The sequence below is a fragment of the Arachis ipaensis genome, chromosome B6, assembly GCF_059453495.1.
Source record: "Arachis ipaensis isolate K30076 ecotype BB chromosome B6, ASM5945349v1, whole genome shotgun sequence".
NCBI classification, from domain to species: Eukaryota; Viridiplantae; Streptophyta; class Magnoliopsida; order Fabales; family Fabaceae; genus Arachis; species Arachis ipaensis.
Window position 1 is genome coordinate 94,669,616 of NC_142441.1, and position 22,378 is coordinate 94,691,993.

Genomic DNA, 22,378 nt, shown 5'->3' on the forward strand with positions numbered 1-22,378 from the left:
TCTCCAAAATAATGAACCCTCCTACTCACCCCAACCTCCATTGGATAACAGCGCCCTTAGTGTTATTCTTCAAGGGCAAGAAGAGATGAATAAGAGTGTGCTAAATTTTGCGGCCGCCTTAGGTGAGTTAGTAAATATAATAGCTTCCCAACATCTGAGCACACAAAGTACTCCCATGGCTGCATGTGGAGAATCAAAAGAAGAGCGTAGCACGAAGGAGACACTAGAAACTTCGGTGGACAATGAGGAACATAGCTTTGTATTGGAACAAGTGGAGGAAGCCATAATAGTTGTAGAGGGAGAAATGGTTGAAGATTTAGGAGATGCTGAACCTCCATGGAAAAGTCAAGACATAGAGCCTCCTTCCAAGACGGTTGCATTTGATGTTGAGGAGGGTGTACAACCTCCAAGGCATGTCATGGTTAAGGACTTGGAAGAGGTTAATCAAGAGATGGAAATTAAAGAAGAAGAAGCACAACCTCCCATGCCCTTGGTAAGTAATGAAGAAGAGATTGAATTGGAAGAAAGCTACCAAGAGGAAGAGGTTGAAATTGAAGAAGTTTGCAAAGAGGTGGAAGTTGTCAAAGAGCACAAAGGAGTGGAGCTTGAAATCACCTTGCCAAAGTTATTAGAGATCTCTCCACCTAAGTCACCATCATCCTTCACAACATTCAAGTGGGTAAAATTCATATCCCTTAGCTTTCTCATACCACTTGAATATGGTTTACTTGAGACAGATGGTCAACTTAGAGCTCTTTGTGGCTATAAGAGTAAGAGGGAGATGGTTAGTGGTAAGAATTGTCATGCAAGGTTCAATATGGTTGCATGCTCCAAACTGAAGTATCATGGTTGGAAGAATACTAAATTGTATGGGTCTAGGAAGCTGTTTGGATGCCTCAGTGAGAATTCAGATTGCTTACCACCCGGTTGGAACAAAGATGGCCAACAAGAAGATGGGTGCAAAGGCAAGGTCTGGGACCCCGGAATTCAGTCTAGAAATCAACACTCTTGGGGCCTTGTCACTTGCTTTACCTTGCTTGAAGGATTTCTGCGCCTAGTTTGGGATCCCGGAGGTTACTGGAAGTACAAACACTGGTGGAGATTCCTGGATGAATACAAGCATAAGCCACCATAACAGGGAGCTCACCAAATGTCCAACTTAAGGACTCTAACTAAAAGTGCTAGGTGGGAGACAACCCACCATGGTATGATCATTCCTTTTTCAATTATAATTTTATTTAGTTTTTCTTGTTTTTGAATTTTATTTTATTTCATTGAACCTGAAATTATTCATAACATCTGCATACTGCATACTGCATTCTGCATTTTGCATAAAAAAAATGCACGCGACGCGTAAGCGTCGCTGACACGTCCGCGTCACAAGTGCATTAGGAAGAAAAGAAAAGTGAACAGAGAGTCACGCGAGAGCGTGGCTGGAGGCGTGCCTTTGGCACAAATTGATCCACGTGACCGCGTCGCTGACGCGTCCGCATCATGTGGGAAAAATGCCTCCCACGCGTCCGCGTCAACCACACGAACGCGTGACCTGAAAATCGGCGTAAAAAGGAGTGCATGGCCGAAAGTTGTGATGGAGTGGGGCTGGAACCACGCTAGAAGCACAAGCCCCACCACGCAAACGTGTGCCCCACGCGTCCGCGTCATTTTTAAAAGAAAGGCCATTCACGCGATCGCGTCAACCACGCGACCGTGTCACCCGAAAATTTGGCAAAAAGAGTTTCGAACAGAGAGTTGCGCGAACGCGAGGCTGCACTCGCGCCAATCGCACAAATCAGACCACGCGATCGCGTGACCCACGCATCCGCGTCACCTGACCTTATCGCGCACCACGCGACCGCGTCACTCATGCGTCCGCGTCGCCTGCGCCGCACAACTTATCCAGATCAGCGCCAATTATCTTATCTTTTCTTTTCTAATCTTAATTTCTTCTATCTTTTCTTCTTTCTTCTTCCTTTTCTTACTTTCTTCTTCTTCATCTCTTTAACTTCTCATCCCTCTTCACTTCCATTCTACTTCATTTAATTTATTTGCATACTTTCATTCATTGCATTATTTTCATTGGTGTTAGAAATTTATTTGGGTCATTATTTTCTATATTTTTGTGGATTATTAAAGGAATTGTTTGACAATTATATATTACCTTTTAAAGGGTTGCTTGCATGTTCAATTATATAGTTTCAATAGCTTATTTACCATGCTTGCTATGTGTTTGTAAAAAAGTCCGTATGACATTGTGCACTATTTTTCGATTTCTTTCTATCTACTACTCTAAATGCTTGCTTTTCACAAAACCCTTTTTATATTTTATTACTTAAATATAATTGTTATTACAAACATGTTGTTAGTTTGAAAGGCTTGATCTATGCTACTCATGCCTTTGCCAGCATGCTAATAAACATCTTGCATTTAATTGTCATTACATGCACTTGCTATATTTCCATTGATGAACTTTTCACATGTAGTCATGACCATGTGTTAACATCATTCTTCTTTATTGTGCATTGATTACCACCTTTCCCGCTCTCTTCCTTGCTCTAATCCTTAGCTTTCAAAGTTACTTTCTTTTTCCCTTTTCAGGATGGCCACCAAGAAGGGTAAAGAGAAAGCTACTCCCAAACCACCGGCAAGGAAAGGAACAAAAAGAGCCCCCAGCTAAGGAACCACAACCCCCATCTACTTGTACATCTTAGCATGCACCGAGGACGGTGCAATCTTTAAGTGCGGGGAGGTCGAAACCGATCTCCATGGGTTAGTTACTCTTCTATCTCAACACCAATGTTTAAATTTTCTTTGTTAAATTAGTTGTTGCATTTACATGTTTGATTGCATATTTGTTTGATTTTGTGCATATTTTACCACCATTTGGTCAAAATAATATTTTCTTTTTCAAGAAACTTTTTAGAGTATTTCACTAATTTGAATTAAAACTTTTTATTAAACTTGTTTGAAGAAATATTATACCGGAACATGGTTTAGAGCTTGAACACACAAAACCTGTGAGATTTTGAGCCTATTTGATTGGTTGCATTTTATCAACCAAAATTCTATTTTAGTGTGTATTTTTCTCTCTAAAATTGTGATCTTTGTCTTGCTTAATTCTATATTTCCATTATTTGATGTATGCATACACTTACATGATTGAGGCCTTTGTTTCACTGAGCTTACATACCCATATAGCCTTACCCTTTCATTATTCTTTGCAAACCAATTTGAGCCTATTTTACCCCTTTTATTATTTACTTTAACACATCATTAACTCTAAGCGGAAAACAATAATGTCCTTAATTTGAATCCTTGGTTAGCTTAGACTAGTGAAAGTGCTCATGATTTAAGTGTGGAAAAAGTGGGTCTGAAAATATTGGTTTAAGAATTGGGTATTATATATCTTTATGAAAATGTGAAAGAAATGTTTAGGACATATTCATGCATTCAATAATTTAATCATATGCATTGAGAAAAATAAAAGAAAATAAAAATATATATATATATATATATATATATAAAGAGAAGTGAGAAAAAAAAGAAAAAAGAGCAATTAAGCAAAAAGGGGACAAAATACCCCAAAGTAAGTGGTGAAAGCAATGCATATGTACTGTACTTGAAATTAGAATGCATGAATATGTGGAAAACATGGTTAATGGATAGTTAGATGTGGTATTATGATTACATGGATTGACTAAAATTAGGTGGAAAGTTTAAGTTAATTAAGGATTCAGATTTTAGTCCACTTGGCCAAATACAATCCTACCTTGACCCTAACCCCATTACAACCCTTAAAAGACCTCTTGATATGTGTATCTGTGCATTAAATTTATGTTGATTGTTAGATGAAGAGCAAGCCTTAGAAAGCAAGGTTAGTAGGGAATTGAGAGAATCGAACCTAAGACACTTGAGTGATTAGAGTGCATACACTTCCAGTGAGGGTTCGATGCTCGATTCTTTGTTCCCAGCTTTCATGAGCTATTTTCTTCTACAAGCCTATTTATACTTCATCTTTATGATTTGAATTAGTGAAATCCAGTTCATATTTATTCTTGGAGAATTTATTTACTTATAAACCAAGTAGGAAAAAGCATTCTTCATGTAGTTGGATTCATATAGATAGGTTGCATTGCATACTCTCTATCATTCCTCTTCACCCCTTTATAGCTTCTCTTCAGCTTAGCATGAGGACATGCTAATATTTACGTGTGGGGAGGTTGATAAACCACTATTTTATGGTTTATCTTGTGCTCATTTGAGTGGTTTTTATCAATTCTTTACCCACTTATTCATATGATTCGCATGAGTTTACATTTTCCTTCCTAATCTTATGCTATGATTGAAAACATATTTCCTGAGCCTTTAAATTACCAAATATTAATCCTCTCTTATTACCATTCGATGCCATGATATGTGCGTTAAGTGATTTCAGGATTTACAGGATAAGAATGGCTTGGAGGATGGAAAGGAAGCATGCAAAAGTGGAAGGAATACAAGAAGTTGAAGGAACTGCAAAGCTGTCAACCTGACCCTCTCGCACTAAAACGGTCATAACTTGAGCTACAAAGGTCCAAACGACGCGGTTCCAGTTGCATTAGAAAGCTAACGTATGGAGCTTCGATTTGATATATAATATGCCATAGTTGCCCTAACTCTAGGTGACGCGAACGCGTACTCCACGCGGACGCGTTGCAGTGATAAAAATCAGCGTGGCAGATTTCTTCTCCAGCGATTTCTGGGCTATTTTCGACCCAGTTTTCGGCCCAGAAAACACATATTAGAGGCTATAAAGTGGGAGAATCCATTCATTCATAATCATCAGCTCATAATTCACAATTTGAGGATTAGATGTAGTGTTTAGAGAGGAGAGAACCTCTTCTCTCTCTTAGGATTTAGGATTAGGATTCCTTTAAGGAATTAGGATTTCTTATTATTTCAACTTTATTATTTCAACTTACAATTTCTTCCGTGTTCCAGGTTCAATGTCCTTTTTATTTATTTTATCAATTTAGCTTATGAACTCTTTATGTTTGGATTAATTTCCTTTTATTAATTCAATTGAGGTAATTCAGATTTATGGTTCATATTTAGCTTCTTTATATTCTTGGCTTTAATTGATTAACTGGAGGCTCTTGAGTTATTAAACTTATCGTGATTGATTGTTATGTCTGCTAATTGAATTGAATTCCACTAACTCTAGTCTTTCCTTAGGAGTTGGCTAGGACTTGGGAAATCTAACTAATTAGTCCACTTGACTTTCCCTTGCTTTCGTAAAGGTTAACTAAGTGGGATTAACTTCAATTCTCATAAAAATAACTAGGATAGGACTTTTGAATTTTCATACCTTGTCGAGAGTTTATTTTATAGTTATTTATTTATTTTACTTGTCATTTAAATTACTTGTTACTTACATTCAAAACCCTCAATTTACAAAACTCATAACCAATAATAAGAACATACCTCCCTGCAATTCCTTGAGAAGACACCCGAGGTTTAAATACTTTGGTTATCAATTTTAAAGGGGTTTGTTACTTGTGACAACCAAAACTTTTATAAGAAAGAAATTCTTGTCAGTCTAGAAGCTATACTTACAACGGAATTTATTTGCAAAAATTCTAGATCACGCGAGGGTTTCGTTCTTCATACGCCTACAACAAACAACAACTATCTTTCTATTCGCCTGACAAAGATCTGCAGGATAACCATAGCTTGCTCAATCCGGTAATCCTCATGGGATTCGACCCTCACTCACCTGAGGTATTACTTAGACGACCTGGTGCACTTGCCGGTTCAGTTGTACGAGTCACAAATTCGTGCACCAACTTTTCACCAGAGGAGAAAGTGATGTTATCTCACCACCCATTCTTGCCACATACTGTGAATAAAATTCTATCTCTTAAGCAACTTGAACTACTACATGAAGACACAGGGAGAAAATTCAAAGTGAGAGGGGAGGAGTGATGAGAGGACTTTTGACGGTTTAGAATTTCACAAATGAAGTCTCGTTGCAATATAGTTTCTAAACCAACATTAATCCTTTCATACAAAAATTTTGTTTGTCACTAAAACAAATCCCTAAAATTACAAACCGAAGTATTTAAACCTCGGGTCGTTCTCCCTATGAATTGCAAATAAATGTTCTTGTTATTGGCTATGAAGTATGTTTGGGGTTTCTTGAGTTAAGAAACTAGGAATGTAAATTGCAAAAGAAATAAACTAACAACTAAGAAAAGCTCTTGGCAAGGTTATGAAAATTGGAAGTCCTATCCTCATTATCCTCATCAATTGTGACCACAATTGTCCATTGCTACCACTTAGTTAACCTCTAACCATGGAGGAAAGTCAAGTGGATGAATCAACTTCATTCCACAAGTCCTAGCCAACTCCCAAGGGAAAGACTAGCTTTAGTGGTATCCAAATCAATTAGCAACTTCTAATTGTCAATCAACAAAGGAATTAGATAATTCAAGCGTCACTAATTACTCTACCTAGGCCAAGAGGAACAAAATCTACACTAAAATCCAACCAAGCATTTCATCAAACACTTAGAAGGCAATAAAAGTAAACAACATGAATTAAAAGAATTAAAGAGAGATCTGACTAGAATAGCAAGAGATCAACAATAGAAAAGGAAAATAATTATGAAACAACAAAGAACTTACCAATTGCATTGAAGAAGAAATGTAGATCTACAAGAGAAAGTTCATAAACTACAACTAACAGTACAAAGGAATTACAAGAGAAGAATAATTCTACAACTACAAGAGAACAATTGAAGATGCAAAAGGAGAATTAAGCAAGAGAAGAAGTAGATCTAGATCTAAGAAATTAACTTAAACATAATCCTAATTCTAGAGAGAAGTGAGAGCTTCTCCCTCTAGAAACTAACTCTAACTACTTCTAAAACTTAAACTATGACTAATAATCAAAAGTATGTCAATTTCCCTTCAATACTTGGCTTAAATAGCATCAGAAATGAGTTGGATTGGGCCCCCAAGGCTTTTAAAATCGCTGGCCACGACTTGCATTAAGTGAACCATGTGCAACCATCGGCGCATACGTGTACCGTGCGCGTGCACGCCCTTAAACGCGATGCAACTATGGCAAATCTTATATCATTTTGAAGCTCCAGATGTTAGCTTTCCAACGCAACTAAAACCACATCATTTGGATCACTGTAGCTCAAGTTATGGTCAATTAAGTGCGAAGAGGTCGGCTTGACAGCTTTTGCGATTCCTTCATTTCTTCATGAGTTCTCCATTTTTACATGCTTTTCCTTCATTCCCTTGATCCAATCTTTGCCTCCTAAATCTAAAATCACTTAACAAACATATCAAGGTATCTAATGGAATCAAAGGTAAATCAAGATTAAACAATTAAGGGCCTAAAAAGCATGTTTTCACACTTAAGCACAAATTAGGAGACAATCATGAAACCATGCTATTTTATTGAATAAATGTGGGTAAAAGGTCATAAAATCTCCTAAATTAAGCACAAGATAAACCCTACAAATGGGGTTTATCAGCCTCCCCACACTTAAACAAAGCATGTCCTCATGCTTAAACCAAGAAAGAACAAAGGGTATCAACATTTATTCAATGTAAACTATCTAAATGCAAACTACCTATATGCAACTATCTACATGAATGCAATTGCTTGGTCAAAATAAGTCAATTCCCAAGAATACATATATGCACAAGGGCTAAGGGTATTAACAACCATGCCAAACCACAATTGAATTGAGCTATTAAATATTTTTACAAACTTGCATGAGGAGTGATGATCATAGGTGGAAAACATGTAATTGAGCAATCGAACACTCACCCGATGTGTTTGCACTCTATTCGCTCAAGTGTTTAGGGTTGATTCACTCAATTTCCCTCTATTTCATGCTTTCCAAGATTTGTTTTTCTTCTAACAATTAACAAATATTTCATGCATGCATACAAGTATCATGAGGTCTTTTCATTGGTTATAATGGGGCTAGGGTCAAGGTAGGATGCATATATGGTTAAATGAGCTTGAAATTTGAATCTTTGATAAGCTTAGACCTCCCACCTAGCCTATGACATCCTATACAATTCAAAAGCTAATCTAACTACCCATTTTTCACTTTTTCACATACTCATGCATTCTTTTCTTGATCATAACTCATATGCATTGATTTTATTGAGCTTCACTTTGCTTTGGGACATTTTGTCCCCTTTTTATTTCTTTTCTTTTTCTTTTTCTTTTTTTTTCTATATTTTTTTTTCTTTTCTTTTATTTTTCTCATTTTTTTTATATAAGAACATCAATGCATAAGGCTTTACATTCATTACACATGAGCATGTACCCAATTCCCAATATTTTCAATCAAAAATACAAAACTACCTTTTTATTCATCCAATGTCCCAAGTTTCCCACACTTGAATGTTACACACACACACTAGCCTAAGCCAATCAAAGATCCAAATAAGGACTTTTATTATTTTCCGCTTTAAGGCTTGTAATGTCTAAATTAAGAACAAAGTGGGTTAATCGTAAGCTCAAATTGGCTAACAATGGAAGATAAAAGGTAAGGCTTTTTGGGTAAGTAAGCTAAATGAAATGATGGCCTCAATCACATAAATGCATGAATACACAAAATAATGGACATAAAGAATCAAACAAATCAAAGATTACAATCATAAAAAGAGAATAGTGCACACAAGAAGGCAATAAGTGGTTATAAGATGTAACCACACCATTAGGCTCAAATCTCACTTGCTTGTGTTCTTAGCTCAAGAAACATGATCCACAATATATATAATTCAAGCAATTTTAATGAAAAGTTTTCACTCAAATCAATTGGTGCCCTATAGATAGAAATCTTGAAGAACCTCATTATTTTGACTAAGCTTATTATGTATATATATGCAAAATTAAGAAAATGCAACAAAAATCCTAAAAACCTAAAAAATGAAATGCAAAAGTGTTGAGATTAGAAACTTGTCACCCAAAATCGCCGATCGGTCGGACGACCTCCCCACACTTAAAAGTTTACACCGTCCTCGGTGCACTCAAAGATGAGCAAGGGGGTATGGCGACTTTCCGGATTGCTACCTTCAGCTGGTAGATCAACCGGTTGCTGCGTGTTCTTTCTTTTGCTTCCATTTTTGCTTGTGGTGCATCAATCATGAAAAAAAAACAAGAATACAACACCATAAGGTAGGATAATACAAAAGCAAGGAAGCATATATTGTTGGAATGAGGTACTAATCACTAGAATTGAGTGAGTGAATTAGTGTGACATTAGGAAAATAGGGATGTGAGTTCTAAATTAGGCGCCTTTTAGAACACACATTAGCATAAAAAGTTATATCACAAAAGGAGCATGCACTTTATTCATTTTAGTGTGCTTGAGATGCTTTAAGTGAGCTTGTAAGGTAAAACAAGCATTAAAGAGGCATGAGAGCATTCAAGCTAAAAGCGTATGGATGCATATGATCATGGAATACAATGCATTGAAGTAAATACACACCATCCAATGTCAAGATATTGCCTAATCAAAGAATAGGGTTCAAATCACATGGTGGCCAAATCATGCAATTCAAGAAGAGTTACAAGCTTGAAGGCAATTCTCATCACTTGGTATTCTTAAAAGGTAAGCATGAAAAACTCAAAACCAAGTAGCAAAATATAACCTCAACAATAGAATCCAACAAAGATTATAAACATAATGATGTTAAGATAACATCCATTATTAATACTCAGCAGAAATTAATGGTAAACAAGAATAACAATCCAACACTTACAATGAAAAAGAGAAAATAAAATAAAAACTAACTAAAACTAACTAATCAACTAACTAACTAATTAGTCAACTAAAATAAATGGTTATCAATGGTGTTTGGGAGTGTTGGATGAGGGGTAGAAGAAAGGAAGAAGAAAGGAGAAGGAAAGAAATGGAAAGAGGAGAAGAAAATAGATGTGTTGAAGGAAGGACATCCGCGCGTACGCGCGCGTGGCGCGCGCACGCGGATGATGGTGCAATGGGCGCGACGCGTACGCGCACATGGCGCGTCCGCGTCGATGGCTTATTTCGAGAGTGGCGCGTACGTGTCATGTGCGCGTACGCGTGAGTAGGTTTGTGCGAAAGGAACAATGCGCGCGCAACGTTCGCACAACTCTCGGGTTTTTGGCTTGGGGTGGAATTTCTCAATCCACGCGTATGCGTACATGGCGCGTCCGCACGGGTAGGCGAAAATGCTTGATGCACGAGTACACGCGCAGTGCGCGTACGCGTGGATGGTGCTCTATTTTTCAAAAAAAATTTTCTATGTTTTTGCACCAATCCAAGAATTCCAAACCTCCAAACAGCTACAAAAACACCATAAAACCTTATTTAACATACGAAACTATCAATTATACTCAACAAATCAACCAAAAACATGAATTTAAACTAATTACCAATATGTACAAAAAGAAAAAATGAAAAGATATTACCATGGTGGGGTGTCTCCCACCTAGCACTTTTGTTTATTGTCCTTAAGTTGGACTTATTGGGAGCTCCTCTCAAGGTGGCTTGTGCTTGAAACTATCCTTGAACATCCACCAATGCTTGAATCTCCAATAAGTTCCATTCTTCAATTTTAATATCTTCAAGCTTTGATGGAGTTCTTCACAAACCATGAGCTCCCAAATTTGATTTTCCTTGTGCGACCCGGGATCCCACACTTTGTTTTGACACCCGTCCTTGAGTTGGTCATCATTATTCCATCTGGGTGGCATGGCCTTGGAATTCTCAAAGAAGATTCCAAACAACTTCCTGGACCCATGCAATTTGGTTCCACACCAACCATTGCTCTTGAATTTTGAGCTTGCAACCATCATGAGCTTAGAATGACGTTTCCAACCACTACACAACTCTTTCCTACTCTTAACTCCACAAAGAGCTCTAAGTTGACCATCATTTTCAATCAAACCATATTCAAGTGAGAAAGTAAAGCTTAGGGATAAGAATTTTACCCACTTGAATGTTGTGTAGGATGGTGACTTAGGAAGGGGTGGTCCCAATGATCTTGCAAGCTCCACTCTCTTGTGCTCTTCTTTGACTATCTCCACCTCTTTGTAAGCTTCCTCAATCTCAACATTTTCCCTTTTATCACTTGGCTTGGTGTTGTCTTCAAGAATTTCAATTTCTTGCTCAATGGGAGGTGACTCAATTTTGGATAGGAATTCATTGATGAATGAATCTATCTCTTGATCAACCTTTCCATATTATTCAATCCTGATATACACCATGCCAACTTTTTCCTCTTGGTAGCTCTCTTCCGATTCACTCTCTTTCTCATTACTCACCAAGGATATGGGAGGTTGTGCACATTCTTCTATAATTTCAACTTCATGTCCAATGGGAGAGGATTCAATTGTAGATAGAAATTCCTCCATGATTGAATCCATCTCTTGATAAACCTCTTCCAAGTCTCCAACGATGATATGCTTTGGAGGTTGTGCACCCTCTTCAACATCAATATCTAGCTTCTTGGAAGAATTCTCCATGATGCTATATTCCCATGGACTTTCAACATCTCCTAAATCTTCAACCACTTCTTCCTTTTCTTCAATGATCATAGGCTCCTCCAATTATTCTAACACAAAGTGGCATCCCTCATTTTCCACCAGAATTTTCAATCTCTCCTTTATGCTATGCTCTTCAATTGATTCTTCACATGTGGATATGGAAGCACCTTGAGTGTTCAAGCATTGGTAGGCTAAAGTATGCACTACCTTAGTCAAATTAGTCACAAACTCTAGAGTGTTCCTTTGCATATCCGCTTGTCCTTGAAGTAGCAAGGTGAGAGAATCATCTATTGGGGCTTGAGGTGGATAAGAGGGTTTATTATTTTAGAGAAAGGGTTCATAGTAGGAAGGCGGTTCTTCTTGGTAAGGGTATGGAGATGGTGTGCATCAAGGTGGTTCTTCATAGTGGTCATGATAAGGTTGTGGTGGTTCCAAAGGTTCTTGCTCATAATGGTCATGAGAATATGGTATGGTGATTGGTCATATGATGAGTATGGATCATAGGAAGATGCTTGGTATGGAAAGGATTTTGAGTATGGTTGAGGTTCATATTGAGGATAAGAGTCATAGGCACATGATGGTGGTAATTGACTATCATAAAAGGATTCACCATAGCCATTGAATTGACATGCATTAGGATGGAAATTATACCTATACGTATCCGGAGGTTGTTGCCAATAGGAGTGATCAATTCCTTGAGGCTCCTCCCATCTTTGTTGGTTCCATTATTGATGCATGTTATCATTGAAGTTCACATTTCCTACAACACAATTAGAACCAAACTCATAGCCAAAGTGAGAATTCATGATAGCAAAGAGAAATGAAAACAAAATCAAATAAGAGGCAAGAAACAAGGGCGTTGAACGCCAGTTCTACGCTGCTGTCTGGAGTTAAACGCCAGAAACAAGTCACAAACCAGAGTTGAACACCAGAAATACGTTACAACCTGGCGTTCAACTCCAGAAAGAGCCTCTGCACGTGTAACATTCATACTCAGCCCAAGCACACACCAAGTGGGCCCTGGAAGTGGATTTATGCATCAATTACTTACTTCTGTAAACCCTAGTAACTAGTTTATTATAAATAGGACTTTTTACTATTGTATTAGACATCTTCGGATCATCCTGGATTGTATTTTTGATCCTGTGATCACGTTTTGGGGGCTGGCCATTCGGCCATGCCTGGACCTTCATCACTTATGTATTTTCAAACGGTAGAGTTTCTACACTCCATAGATTAAGGTGTGGAGCTCTGCTGTTCCTCAAAGATTAATGCGAAGTACTACTGTTTTTCTATTCAATTCAACTTATTCCGCTTCTAAGATATTCATTCGTACTTCAACCTGAATGTGATGAATGTGACAATCATCATCATTTTCCCACGAACGCGTGCCTGACAACCACTTCCGTTCCACCTTAGATTGAATGAGTATCTCTTGGATCTCTTAATCAGAATCTTCGTGGTATAAGCTAGATTGATGGCGGCATTCATGAGAGTCCGGAAAGTCTAAACCTTGTCTGTGGTATTCCGAGTAGGACTCTGGGATTGAATGACTATGACGAACTTCAAACTCGCGATTGCTGGGCGTAGTGACAGACGCAAAAGGAGGGTGAATCCTATTCCAGCATGATCGAGAACCTCAGATGATTAGCCGTGCTGTGACAGAGCATTTGGACCATTTTCACAAGAGGATAGGATGTAGCCATTGACAACGGTGATGCCCTTACATAAAGCCAGCCATGGAAAGGAGTAGGACTGATTGGATAAAGACAGCAGGAAAGCAGAGATTCAGAGGAACGAAAGCATCTCTATACACTTATCTGAAATTCTCACCAATGATATACATAAGTGTTTCTATCCTTATTTTCTATCTATTTATTATTTATGATTCGAAAACTCCATAACTATTTTATATCCTCCTGACTAAGATTTACAAGGTGACCATAGCTTGCTTCATACCAACAATCTCCGTGGGATCGACCCTTACTCACGTAAGGTTTATTACTTGGACGACCCAGTGCACTTGCTGGTTAGTTGTATCGAAGTTGTGAATGAAAAACGATTTATTAAGACGTGCGTATAGAGTTTTTGGTGCCGTTACCTGAGATCACAATTTCGTGCACCAAGTTTTTGGCGCCGTTGCCGGGGATTGTTTGAGTTTGAACAACTGACGGTTCATCTTGTTGCTCAGATTAGGTAATTTTCTTTTTGTTTTGTTTTCAAAAAAATTTTTCAAAAATCTTTCAAAAATTTCTCCTTTGTTTTCGAAAAAAAAAAAATTTTAAATAAAAATGTTTTCAAAAAATATATTTTTTCTTCAGAATTTTTAAGAATGAATTCTAGTGTTTCATGAAGCATGTTGAAGCCTTGCTGGCTGTAAAGCCATGTCTAATTCTTCTGGATAGGGAATGTTAGGCGTGTCATGTCTGAGTTACATACTAAAGCTTGGCTGGCTATTAAGCCATGCCTGACCCTTTGATTGGAGCTTTAGACTAAAGAGCATAAGATTCCTGGAATTCATATTAAAAATTTTGGAATCCTTATTTTTCTTTTTCAAAATGATTTTCGAAAAATCCAAAAAAAATTAATAAAATCATAGAAATCAAAAATATTTTGTGTTTCTTGTTTGAGTCTTGAGTCAGATTTAAAGTTTGGTGTCAATTGCATGTTCATCTTGCATTTTTTGAAAAAATTCATGCATTCATGGTGTTCTTCATGATCTTCAAGTTGTTCTTAGTAAGTCTTCTTGTTTGATCTTGATGTTTTCTTGTTTTGTGTCTTTTCTTGTTTTTCATATGCATTCTTGCATCCATAGAGTCTAAGCATCAAAGATTTCTAAGTTTGGTATCTTGCATATTTTCTTTGCATATAAAAATTTTCAAAAATATGTTCTTGATGTTCATCATGATCTTCAAAGTGTTCTTGGTGTTCATCTTGACATTCATAGTGTTCTTGCATGCATTCCTTGTTTTGATCCAAAAAGAAAAGAGAAAAACATGAAAATGATGTTTTAATTTTTCTCTCTCATCATTAAAAAATTCAAAAATCAAAAAAATATCTTCCCCTTTTTCTCTCTTAAAATTTCGAAAATTAGATTTGACTTTTTCAAAAATTTTTAAAATCTAGTTATTTTTATGCGTCAAATCAAATTTTCAATTTAAAAATCTTATCTTTTCAAAATCTTTTTTAAAAATCAAATCTTTTTCACTTTTCTTATTTATTTTCGAAAATTTTAAAATTATTTTTCAAAAATCTTTTTCTTATCTTTATCTCATAATTTTCGAAAATATCATCATCAATTAATGTTTTGATTCAAAAATTTCAAGTTTGTTACTTGCTTGTTAAGAAAGATTCAAACTTTGAGTTCCAGAATCATATCTTGTGATTTCTTGTGAATCAAGTCATTAATTGTGATTTTAAAAATCAAATCTTTTTCAAAACTAATTTCAATCATATCTTTTCAAAAATATCTCTTTATCTTATCTTTTTCAAAATTTGATTTTCAAAATATCCTTTCTAACTTCTTATCTTCTTATCTTTTCAAAATTGATTTTCAAATTGGTTTCAACTAACTAATTAACTTTTTGTGTGTTTCTTATCTTTTTCAAAACTACCTAACTAACTCTCTCTCTCTCTAATTTTCGAAAATATCTTCCCTCTTTTTCAAAATTTCTTTTTAATTAACTAATTATTTTAATTTTTTATTTTAATTTTCAAAAATTCTCCTTCTCTCTCATCTCCTTCTATTTATTTATTCATCTACTAACACTTCATCTCACCCAAATTTGAACCCCATCTTCCATCTGTGTTCGAATTTCTTCTTCTTCTTTTCTTCCACTCACACAGGGACCTCTATACTGTGGTAAAAAGGACCCCTATTATTATTATTTTTTTGTTCTCTCTTTTTCATATGAGCATGAGCAAAGACAAGAATATTCTTGTTGAAGCAGATCCAGAACCTGAAAAGACTCTGAAAAGGAAACTAAGAGAAGCTAAATTACAACTATCCAGCAAGCACCTGTCAGAAATTTTCGAACAGGAAGAGGAGATGGCAGCCGAAAATAATAATAATGCAAGGAGGATGCTTGGTGACTTTACTGCACCTAATTCCAATTTACATGGAAGAAGCATCTCCATTCCTGCCATTGGAGTAAACAATTTTGAGCTGAAACCTCAATTAGTTTCTCTGATGCAACAGAACTGCAAGTTCCATGGACTTCCATCTAAAGATCCTTTTCAGTTCTTAACTGAATTCTTGCAAATCTGTGATACTGTTAAGACTAATGGAGTAGATCCTGAAGTCTACAGGCTCATGCTTTTCCCTTTTGCTGTAAGAGACAGAGCTAGAATATGGTTGGACTCTCAACCTAAGGATAGCCTGAACTCTTGGGATAAGCTGGTCAAGGCTTTCTTAGCCAAGTTCTTTCCTCCTCAAAAGCTGAGTAAGCTTAGAGTGGATGTTCAAACCTTCAGACAGAAAGAAGGTGAATCCCTCTATGAAGCTTGGGAGAGATACAAAGGACTGACCAAAAAGTGTCCGTCTGACATGCTTTCAGAATGGACCATCCTGGATATATTCTATGATGGTCTGTCTGAATTAGCCAAGATGTCATTGGATACTTCTGCAGGTGGATCCATTCACCTAAAGAAAATGCCTGCAGAAGCTCAAGAACTCATTGACATGGTTGCTAATAACCAGTTCATGTACACTTCTGAAAGGAATCCTGTGAATAATGGGACGCCTATAAAGAAGGGAGTTCTTGAAATTGATACTCTGAATGCTATATTGGCTCAGAATAAAATATTGACTCAGCAAGTCAATATGATTTCTCAGAGTCTGAATGGAATGCAAGCTGCATCCAACAGTACTCAAGAGGCAGCTTCTGAAGAAGAAGCCTATGATCCTGAGAACCCTGCAATAGCAGAGGTAAATTACTTAGGTGAACCTTATGGAAACACCTATAACTCATCATGGAGAAATCATCCAAATTTCTCATGGAAGGATCAACAAAAGCCTCAACAAGGCTTTAATAATGGTGGAAGAAATAGGTTTAGCAATAGCAGGCCTTTTCCATCATCCACTCAGCAACAGACAGAGAACTCTGAACAAAATACCTCTAATTTAGCAAACTTAGTCTCTGATCTATCTAAGGCCACTGTAAGTTTCATGAATGAAACAAGGTCCTCCATTAGAAATTTGGAGGCACAAGTGGGCCAGCTGAGTAAAAGGATCACTGAAATCCCTCCTAGTACTCTCCCAAGCAATACAGAAGAAAATCCAAAAGGAGAGTGCAAGGCCATTGAATTAATCACCATGGCCGAACCTGTAAGGGAAAGAGAGGACGTGAATCCCAAGGAGGAAGACCTCCTGGGACGTCCAGTGATCAATAAGGAGCTTCCCTCTGAGGAACCAAAGGAATCTGAGGCTCACCTAGAGACCATAGAGATTCCATTAAACCTCCTTATGCCATTCATGAGTTCTGATGAGTATTCCTCTTCTGAAAAGAATGAGGATGTTACTGAAGAGCAAGTTACCAAGTACCTTGGTGCAATCATGAAGCTGAATGCCAAATTATTTGGTATTGAGACTTGGGAAGATGAACCTCCCTTGTTCACCAATGAACTAAGTGATCTGGATCAACTGACATTGCCTCAGAAGAAACAGGATCCTGGAAAGTTCTTAATACCTTGTACCATAGGCAACATGATCTTTGAAAAGGCTCTGTGTGACCTTGGTTCAGGGATAAACCTCATGCCCCTCTCTGTAATAGAGAAACTGGGAATCTATGGGGTACAAGCTGCTAAAATCTCATTAGAGATGGCAGACAATTCAAGAAAATAGGCTTATGGACAAGTAGAGGACGTGTTAGTAAAGGTTGAAGGCCTTTACATCCCTGCTGATTTCATAGTCTTGGATACTGGGAAGAATGAGGATGAATTCATCATCCTTGGAAGACCCTTCCTAGCCACAGTAAGAGCTGTGATTGATGTTGACAGAGGTGAATTAGTCCTTCAATTGAATGGGGACTCCCTTGTGTTTACAACTCAAGGTTACCCTTCTGTAAACATAGAGAGGAAGCATAAAAAACTTCTCTCAAAACAGAGTCAACCAGAGCCCCCACAGTCAAACTCTAAGTTTGGTGTTGGGAGGCCACAACCAAACTCTAAGTTTGGTGTTGAACTCCCATATCCAAACTCTAAGTTTGGTGTTGGGGAGTCTCAACAATGCTCTGAACATCTGTGAGGCTCCATGAGAGCCCACTGTCAAGCTATTGACATTAAAGAAGCGCTTGTTGGGAGGCAACCCAATTCTTATTTATCTAATTTTTATTTTCATTGTTTTTCATGTTTATTAGGTTCATGATCATGTGGAGTCACAAAATAAATAAAAAAAATTGAAAACGGAATCAAAAACAGCAGAAGAAAAATCACACCCTGGAGGAAGACCTTACTGGCGTTTAAACGCCAGTAAGAAGCATCTGGCTGGCGTTCAACGCCAGAACAGAGCATGGTTCTGGCACTGAACGCCCAAAATGGGCAGCATCTGGGCGTTTGAACGCCAGAATTGCACCCTGGAGAAGAGCTAGCGCTGAACGCCCAGAACAAGCATGGTTCTGGCGTTCAACGCTAGAAATGGGCAACAAATGGGCGTTCAACGCCCAGAACAAGCACCAATCTGGCGCTGAATGCCCAGAGTTGTGTGCAATGGCATTTTGCATGACCAATTTGGTGCAAGATTGTAAATCCTTGAACACCTCAGGATCTGTGGACCCCACAGGATCACCTCAGGATCTGTGGACCCCACAGGATCCCCACCTACCTCCACTCACTTCTTCTCACCCCTCTTTCACACAATCCCATAAACACTCTTCCCCAAAACTCTTCACCAATCACCTCAATCTCTCTTCCCTACAACCACTTCACCACTCACATCCATCCACTCTTCCCCATAAACCTACCTCATAAACTCCACCCACCTTCAAAATTCAAAATCAATTTCCCACCCAAAACCCACCCTTATGGCCGAACCTTACCCCCCTCCCTTCCCTATATATAGCCCTCCATTCTTCCTCATTTTCACACAACACAACCCTTTCTTCCCCTTCTTGGCCGAAACATATCTCCCTCATCTCTTCCATATTTTCTTCTTCTTCTTCATCTATTCTTTCTTTTCTTGCTCGAGGGTGAGCAATATTCTAAGTTTGGTGTGGTAAAAGCATAAGTTTTTTGTTTTTCCATTACCATAGATGGCACCTAAGACCGGAGAATCCTCTAGAAAAGGAAAAGGGAAGACAAAAGCTTCCACCTCCGAGTCATGGGAGATGGAAAGATTCATCTCCAAAGCTCATCAAGACCACTTCTATGATGTTGTGGTCAAGAAGAAGGTGATCCCCGAGGTCCCTTTCAAGCTCAAGAAGAATGAGTATCCGAAGATCCGACATGAAATCCAAAGAAGAGGTTGGGAAGTTCTAACAAAACCCATCCAACAAGTCGGCATCCTAATGGTTCAAGAGTTCTATGCCAATGCATGGATCACTAGGAACCATGATCAAAGTAAGAACCCGAACCCAAAGAATTATCTCACCATGGTTCGGGGGAAATACTTAGATTTTAGTCCGAAAAATGTGAGGTTGGCATTTAACTTGCCTATGATGCAAGGAGATGCACACCCCTACACTAGAAGGGTCAACTTTAATCAAAGGTTGGACCAAGTCCTCATGGACATATGTGTGGAAGGAGCTCAATGGAAGATTGACTCCAAAGGCAAGCCGGTTCAACTAAGAAGACTGGACCTCAAGCCTGTAGCTAGAGGATGGTTAGAGTTCATACAACGCTCCATCATCCCCACTAGCAACCGATCCGAAGTTACTGTGGATCGGGCCATCATGATTCATAGCATCATGATTGGAGAGGAAGTAGAAGTTCATGAAGTCATCTCCCTTGAACTCTACAAAATAGCCGAAAAGTCCTCCCCCATGGCAAGGCTAGCTTTTCCTCATCTTATTTGCCATCTATGTTACTCAGCTGGAGCTTTCATAGAAGGAGACATTCTCATTGATGAAGAGAAGCCCATCACTAAGAAAAGGATGGAGGAAGCAAGAGAGCCCATTCATGGAGCTCAAGAGGCGCATGAAGCTCATCACCATGAGATCCCGGAAATGCCTCAAATGCATTTTCCTCCACAAAACTATTGGGAGCAAGTCAACACCTCCCTAGGAGAATTAAGTTCCAACATGGGACAATTAAGGGTGGAACATCAAGAACACTCCATCATCCTTCATGAAATAAGAGAAGATCAAAAAGCAATGAGGGAGGAGCAACAAAGACAAGGAAGAGACATAGAAGAGCTCAAGGACATCATTGGTTCCTCAAGAAGGAAACGCCACCATCACTAAGGTGGACTCATTCCTTGTTCTTACATTCTCTGTTTTTTCGTTTTCTCTATGTTAAGTGCTTATCCATGTTTGTGTCTTCATTACATGATCATTAGTAGTTAGTAACTTTGTCTTAAAGTTATGAATGTCCTATGAATCCATCACCTCTCTTAAATGAAAACTGTTTTAATTCAAAAGAACAAGAAGTACATGAGTTTCGAATTTATCCTTGAACTTAGTTTAATTATATTGATGTGGTGACAATGCTTCTTGTTTTCTAAATGAATGCTTGAACAGTGCATATGTCTTTTAAAGTTGTTGTTTAAGAATGTTAAATATGTTGGCTCTTGAAAGAATGATGATAAGGAGACATGTTATTTGATAATCTGAAAAATCATAAAAATGATTCTTGAAGCAAGAAAAAGCAGCAAAGAACAAAGCTTGCAGAAAAAAAAATAGGCGAAAAAAAAATGAAAAGAAAAAGCAACCAGAAAAAGCCAAAAGCTCTTAAAACCAAGAGGCAAGAGCAAAAAGCCAATAACCTTTAAAACCAAAAGGCAAGGGTAAATAAAAAGGATCCCAAGGCTTTGAGCATCAGTGGATAGGAGGGCCTAAAGGAATAAAGTCCTGGCCTAAGTGGCTAAACCAAGCTGTCCCTAACCATGTGCTTGTGGCGTGAAGGTGTCAAGTGAAAACTTGAGACTAAGCGGTTAAAGTCAAGGTCCAAAGCAAAAGAAGAGTGTGCTTAAGAACCCTGGACACCTCTAATTGGGGACTTTAGCAAAGCTAAGTCACAATCTGAAAAGGTTCACCCAATTATGTGTCTGTGGCATTTATGTATCCGGTAGTAATACTGGAAAACAAAGTGCTTAGGGCCACGGCCAAGACTCAAAAAATAGTTGTGTTCAAGAATCATCATACTGAACTAGGAGAATCAATAACACTATCTGAACTCTGAGTTCCTATAGATGCCAATCATTCCAAACATCAATGGATAAAGTGAGATGCCAAAACTATTCAAGAGGCAAAAAGCTACAAGTCCCGCTCATTTGATTGGAGCTATGTTTCATTGATAGTTTGGAATTTATAGTATATTCTCTTCTTTTTATCCTATTTGATTTTCGGTTGCTTGGGGACAAGCAACAATTTAAGTTTGGTGTTGTAATGAGCGGATAATTTATACGCTTTTTGGCATTGTTTTTAGTATGTTTTTAGTAGAATCTGGTTACTTTTAGGGATGTTTTCATTAGTTTTTATGTTAAATTTACATTTCTGGACTTTACTATGAGTTTGTGTGTTTTCTGTGATTTCAGGTATTTTTTGGCTGAAATTGAGGGACTTGAGCAAAAATCAGATTCAGAGGTTGAAGAAGGACTGCTGATGCTGTTGGATTCTGACCTCCCTGCACTCAAAGTAGATTTTCTGGAGCTACAGAACTGAACATGGCGCGCTTCCAATTGCGTTGGAAAGTAGACATCCAGGGCTTTCCAGCAATATATAATAGTACATACTTTGGCCGAGTTTAGACGATGTAAAAGGGAGTTGAACGCCAGTTCTACGCTGCTGTCTGGAGTTAAACGCCAGAAACAAGTCACAAACCAGAGTTGAACGCCAGAAATACGTTACAACCTGGCGTTCAACTCCAGAAAGAGCCTCTGCACCTGTAACATTCAAGCTCAGCCCAAGCACACACCAAGTGGGCCCCGGAAGTGGATTTATGCATCAATTACTTACTTCTGTAAACCCTAGTAACTAGTTTATTATAAATAGGACTTTTTACTATTGTATTAGACATCTTCGAATCATCCTGGATTGTATTTTTGATCCTGTGATCACGTTTTGGGGGCTGGCCATTCGGCCATGCCTGGACCTTCATCACTTATGTATTTTCAAACGGTAGAGTTTCTACACTACATAGATTAAGGTGTGGAGCTCTGCTGTTCCTCAAAGATTAATGTGAAGTACTACTGTTTTTCTATTCAATTCAACTTATTCCGCTTCTAAGATATTCATTCGTACTTCAACCTGAATGTGATGAACGTGACAATCATCATCATTCCCCCACGAACGCGTGCCTGACAACCACTTCCGTTCCACCTTAGATTGAATGAGTATCTCTTGGATCTCTTAATCAGAATCTTCGTGGTATAAGCTAGATTGATGGCGGCATTCATGAGAGTCCGGAAAGTCTAAACCTTGTCTGTGGTATTCCGAGTAGGACTCTGGGATTGAATGACTGTGACAAACTTCAAACTCGCGATTGTTGGGCGTAGTGACAGACGCAAAAGGAGGGTGAATCCTATTCCAGCATGATCGAGAACCTCAGATGATTAGCCGCTGTGATAGAGCATTTGGACCATTTTCACAAGAGGATGGGATGTAGCCATTGACAACGGTGATGCCCTTACATAAAGCCAGCCATGGAAAGGAGTAGGACTGATTGGATGAAGACAGCAGGA

The 22,378-nt window shown here is 38.1% G+C and overlaps 1 non-coding gene across 1 annotated transcript; it reads right to left on the reverse strand.

Moving 5' to 3' along the window:
• Nucleotides 1-15,988: 15,988 nt before the first annotated feature.
• Nucleotides 15,989-16,096, reverse strand: LOC148561845 (small nucleolar RNA R71). Its single transcript, XR_015886963.1, has one exon. It is a non-coding gene; the product is annotated as a small nucleolar RNA R71 (small nucleolar RNA).
• Nucleotides 16,097-22,378: the final 6,282 nt, after the last annotated feature.